The sequence below is a fragment of the Macaca fascicularis genome, chromosome 2 (genome assembly GCF_037993035.2).
Source record: "Macaca fascicularis isolate 582-1 chromosome 2, T2T-MFA8v1.1".
Taxonomy (NCBI): domain Eukaryota; kingdom Metazoa; phylum Chordata; class Mammalia; order Primates; family Cercopithecidae; genus Macaca; species Macaca fascicularis.
In genome coordinates, this window is record NC_088376.1 from 107,632,642 (window position 1) to 107,638,687 (window position 6,046).

Here is a 6,046-nt window from a genome sequence, read left to right on the forward strand (position 1 = left end):
TGTCCAACTATTAGGTTAAGGGTTGAAAAGAAACTTTATAATGAGCAGTTCAAGCTTGTCTTAATCCATTTTTTGTTACTTAGAATACCTGAAACTGGGTAATTTATTTTAAAAGAGAAATTTATTTATTTTTGAGACAGGATTTTGCTCTGTTGCCCAGGCTGGAGTTCATTGGTGCAAACATGGCTCACTGCAGCCTTGACCTCCTGGACTCAAGTGATCCTTCCACTTCACCCTCCCAAATAGCTGGGACCACAGGCACACATCACCATGCCTAGCTAATGCTTTCATTTTTGTAGAGATAGGGTCTCGTCATGTTGCCCAGGCTGGTCTCAAAACTCCTGGCTCAAGCAATTCTCCTGCCTTGGCTCCACAAAGTGCTAGTATTGCAGGTGTGAGCCACCACACCTGGTCTGAGGGATTTACTTCTTACAGTTTTGGATGCTAAGAAGTCCAAGGTAGAGGGGCCACATCTGGTGAGGGTCTTCTTGCTGGTGGAGACTCTGCAGTCCTGATGCAGTGTATCATATGGTGAGGGGACTGATTATGCTAGTTCAGGTCTCTCTTCCTTTTCTTATAAAGCCACTAGCCCCCTCCCATGATAGCCCACTAATCCGTGAACCTATTAATCCACTAATGCATGAATGAATTAATCGATTAATGAGGGCAGAGTCCTCATGACCTAATCACCTCTTAAAGGCCACACTGGGGATTAACTTTCAACATGATTTTGGAGGGTACAAATATTCAAACCATAGCATTTCATTCCTGGCCTCCCCAAACTCACGTACTTCTCATGTACAACCCTGTAACTCCAAAGTCTTAACAACCAGCTCAACTCAAAAGTCCAAAGTCCAGAATCTCATCTATGAGCCTATAAAATCAAAACAAGTTATCTACTTCCAAGATACATTGGTGGTACAGGCAAAAGACAGATATTCCCATTCTAAAAGGGAGAAATAGGCAAAAAGAAAGGAGTAGCAGGCCCTAAGGAAGTCTGAAACCCAGGAGGGTAGACATTAATTTTTTTTTTTTTTTTTTTTGAGGCGGAGTCTCACTGTATTGCCCAGGCTGGAGTGCTGTGGTGCAATCTCAACTCACTGCAACCTCCTCTTCCAGGGTTCAAGTGATTCTGCTGCTGCTGCCTCAGCCTCCCGAGTAGCTGGGACTACAGGCATGCGCGAGCAACACCCAGCTAATTTTTGTATTTTTAGTAGAGATAGGGTTTCACCATGTTGGGCAGGCTGGTCTCTAACTCCTGACCTCAAGTGATCCTCCTGCCTCAGCCTCCCAAAGTGCTGGGATTACAGGCATGAGCTACTGAACTGGGCCAAATCTTAAAGCTGGAGAATAATCCCTTTTGCCTCCATGTGCTTCCTTCTGGACACACTGGGGCAGGGATTGGACCGCCAAAGCCTCAGGCAGCCCCACCCCTATGGCATTGCTGGGTGCAGCCCACATGGCTACTCCTACAGGATGGAGTCTGGTGCCTGTAGCTTTCCCCAGCAGGTGCTGCATACTGCCTGTGATTCTACAGCTCTTGGTGGTGGTTCTGTTCCCATGGCTCCACTATGCATGGCCCTAGTGAGGACTCTCAGTAGTGGCCTTGCTTCCACAGCTCCACTATGCATTGCCCCGGGTCGGGACTTTCTACAGTAGCCCAGGTCATCTCTGCTCGGTGTTGCTCTACTGGGGGCAGCTCCACCCCTTGCAACAAGTCTCTGCCCGGGCAGCCATCCTTTGAAATTTTGGTGGAGGCTGGTAAACATCCACAGATTTTTTTTTTTTTTTGAGACGGAGTCTCGCTGTGTCGCCCAGGCTGGAGTGCAGTGGCGTGATCTCGGCTCACTGCAAGCTCCACCTCCCGGGTTCACGCCATTCTCCCGCCTCAGCCTCCGAGTAGCTGGGACTACAGGCGCCCGCCACCACGCCCGGCTAGTTTTTTGTATTTTTAGTAGAGACGGGGTTTCACCATGTTAGCCAGGATGGTCTCGATCTCCTGACCTCGTGATCCACCCGCCTCGGCCTCCCAAAGTGCTGGGATTACAGGCTTGAGCCACTGCGCCCGGCCTGATTTTTTTTTTTTTTTTCCCTGCAAGCCTACAGAATTAGCAGGTGGACACCACCAAAATTTACTATTTGTACTCTGGAGCTTCAAATACGTGTTCAACATTGCTTAGAAGCAGCATGAGAGAAGAGGCCTCGTCTTTCTTCTTTGAGCCTGTCTTCTCTGACTCCAAACTCACCACTCTTAGCAAAATAGATCTTGCAGTTAACAGAACCCACTGTTCTTAGGAAGCAGTTTCCCTAAGGATGATAAGCACATCTCAGGTGCCACCATGTCTTGGTCTTTGTCTTTCATCACAAGATGTGCTTCCTGGCCGAGCTTTTATGTTTACATTGCTAGAAATATCACCTGCAGTAAAGGCTTCACCAATATGATGTTTCAAGATTTAAGACCTTTTAAACAGTTTTTCATATTCCTTGTTTAAATTTTCCATCTTTTTTTTTTTTTTTTTTTTTGAGACAGTCTTACCCTGTTGTCCAGGCTGGAGTGCAGTGGTGTGATCTTTGCTCACTGCAACCCCTGCCTCCTGGGTTCAAGTGATTCTCATGCCTCAGCCTCTTGAATAGCTGGAATTATAGGGAAGAGTCACTGTGCCCAGCTAATTTTTGTATTTTCAGTAGAGATGGAGTTTCAACATGTTGGCTAGGCTGGTCTCAAACTCCTGGCCTCAAGCGATTGCCCCACCTCAGCCTCCCAAAGTGCAGGGATTATGGGTGTGAGCCATTTTTTTTATCATAGTTCTAATAGAGTAGTCTTCCGTGGTTTTTCTTTCTGTGGTTTATACCCAAGGTACAGTACAGTAAGATATTTTGAGAGTGAGTGAAACCACATTCACATAACTTTTATTATAGTATAGTTATAATTGTTCTATTTTATTGTTAATCTCTACTGTGCCTAATTTATAAATTAAACTTTACCATAGGTATGTACATATAGGAAAAAACATACTACATATGAAGTTTAGTATTACCTGTGGTTTCAGGCATCCACTGGAGGTCTTGGAATATATTCCCCACGGACAAGGGAGGACTACTATAGTATTTATCAGTGGTTCTCAAATGTGAGTGAATAACAGAACCACCTGGTTGGCATGTTACAGTGATTACTGGGCCTTATACACAGTTTCTGATTCAGCAGGCAAGGACCAAGAATTTAATTTTTAGGTTTCTGGGGGGTTCTGATGCTGATTGTACAGGGTCTACACATGAGACCTACTCATCTATAAAAAGAAAATTACAGACAACACTCTCATTCATTTTAACTATGTTTATTGTGCACTTAGTAGGCCAGATACTCTTCTGATATTGAGAATACAGTGGTGAATAACACAAAGTCCCTGCTTTCAAGGTTCCCACATCCAGATACTAAGATATATTAAAATTTACAGTAATTAAAAGTGTAGTTTGGTACAATAATACATATAGCAATGGTACAAATTAGGGGAAAAAACCCTGGCTTCTATAACAAGTGAGTATACATTAAAGACAGTATTGCAGAATGGCTTCAGGATTAATTTGAGTAATTTAGAGCCTATTTCAGGTCTTCCTAGCTCACCTACATACAATACCTTTAAGTGTTCTTTATAGGTACTTAAAACTTAAAAGGCCAAGCGCGGTGGCTCATGCCTGTAATCCCAGCACTTCGGGAAGCCGAGGCAGGTGGATCATGAGGTCAGGAGATGGAGACCATCCTGGCTAATACAGTGAAACCCTGTCTCTACTAAAAATACAAAAAATTAGCCGGGCATGGTGGTGGGTGCCTGTAGTCCCAGCTACTCGGGAGGCTGAGGCAGGAGAATGGTGTGAACATGGGAGGTGGAGCTTGCAGTGAGCTGAGATTGAGATCACACCACTGCACTCCAGCCTGGGTGACAAAGTGAAACTCTGTCTCAAAAAAAACAAAACAAAACAAACTTAAAAAAGATAATGTGGCATCAAATTCGTAAGATACTTTGAAATTCATAATTTCAGATAGATGTGGCTGGTGAGGATCTTAACAAGCCCCCAGTATGGGCTTTTACTAATGAGGAAAATTGTTAGGATTAAGCAGGGTCTTGAGGAATCACCTGGAAAGGCTCAGACTTTACAGTGCTTCCCTCCCTTCCCTACCCCAACACTTGGAGAAATCTCTCACTAGATGACCTTTCAAATAAATGAGAAACACATGGTTCTAGGACAATTGATTATTTGAGGAAAAAGTATACTCAAATTCCAGATAGAATAAAGCTTAAAATGAATAAACAAAAACAAAGAGAACATGGGTAATTCTTTTTTTTAATTTATTTTTATTTTTTAAAATTTTATTTATTTCTTTATTTTTTTGAGACGGAGTCTCGATCTGTTGCCCAGGCTGGAGTGCAGTGGCACGATCTCAGCTCACTGCAAGCTCCGCCTCCTGGGTTCACGCCATTCTCCTGCCTCAGCCTCTTGAGTAGCTGGGACTGCAGGTGCCCACCACCACGCCCAGCTAATTTTTTTTGTCTTTTTTAGTAGAGATGGGGTTTCACTGTGTTAGCCAGGATGGTCTCAATCTCCTGACCTCATGATCCGCCCGCCTCAGCCTCCCAAAGTGCTGGGATTACAGGCGTGAGCCACCGCGCCCGGCCCATTTTTATTTTTTATTTTTTTAAAGAGACAGTTCTTACTCTGTTGCCCAGGCTGGAGTGCAGTGGTGCAATCATAGCTCACTGCAGCCTTGAACTCCTGGGTCCAAGCCATCCTCCTGCTTAGCCTCCTGAGCAGCTGAGATTACAGGTGTATGTCGCTACACCTGGCTATTTTTTATTTTTTGTAGAGATAGGGGTATTGCTTTGTCGCCCAGGCTGGTCTCAGGTTCCTGGCTTCAAGCAATTCTCCCACCTTGGCTTCCCAAAGTGTTGGGATTACAAGCATGAGCCATTGTATCTGGCCTGGGCGATTCTTTATCTGACATAGAGGTTGGGGAACAGAACAACAAAAACTTGATAAATTATATAACTTACAAATAAGTAAGAAAAATATGACCATACTAATGGAAAAAAGTTAATTCGAAAACTTTTGACCTTAAACTAACTTTTTAGATATCAGGCTTCCTGAAGTCCAAGAGTGATATATTAGGCTCATTTGTAATGTTAGAATTATACAGGAAACACTGTCAAGTGTGAGGTGGTGTTTAGCTTCCTTTGGGTTATACTGATAGAGATTTGTTGTTAATATGTGTTCCAGGATTGTATGAAATTTCTAAAATTCTGATGTCTTAATATATGTTGTAATGATTATGTTAAATTGTTGTAAGCCACAGAAATAACCAAATTTCTTTGTCAACTGTGTCTTTATGGCTGTCTTAAGACTTTTGTCATCCATAATTGATGTTTTGCTTTGATCCTTCTCAACAACAACAACAACAAAAAGTGACTTATAATCAGCTACAGTCCAAGGCTTACTTCTTTGGAGGAGTTCATGAAAGAACTCTTGAATGCAGGTTTCTGATAACTTTGGAGAGTGTGCCATTGGATTAGACAGAAAACTTCCAAGGCACTAATTGAAAGGCTGATGTGTTCATAAAGATGAACATGAAGTACAGCAGGAGTTGATTACAATGGACTGAAATGAACTAATGGAAGACTGAAATAATTTGTATGGCTTTTGTTGTCTGAAATATTGCTAATTCTTTTTGTTTTTTTTCAGTCTGAATAATCTTTTTATTTTGAACTATTTATAGCCTTGAAATATACTTTAAGTATATTGAGTATTCTAATTTCTCCAGAATTTGTAAACTATTTATGAATATTCTTAATTCATGGTATTTGTTTGTATAACGTTAATAACCACGTTTTCTTTTGTAATAGGACACAATTGAAGAAACCGGTTACTTTCTCAGGACTTTGACTGAAATGGCCTTGTGAAATGTTCCAGCAAAGCCAACCTAGGAGAGTCTATATGGACAACGATTCTTGTTGCACTTTGTGTGGGTAATCAGGCCAAGTATACAGGACTGAAG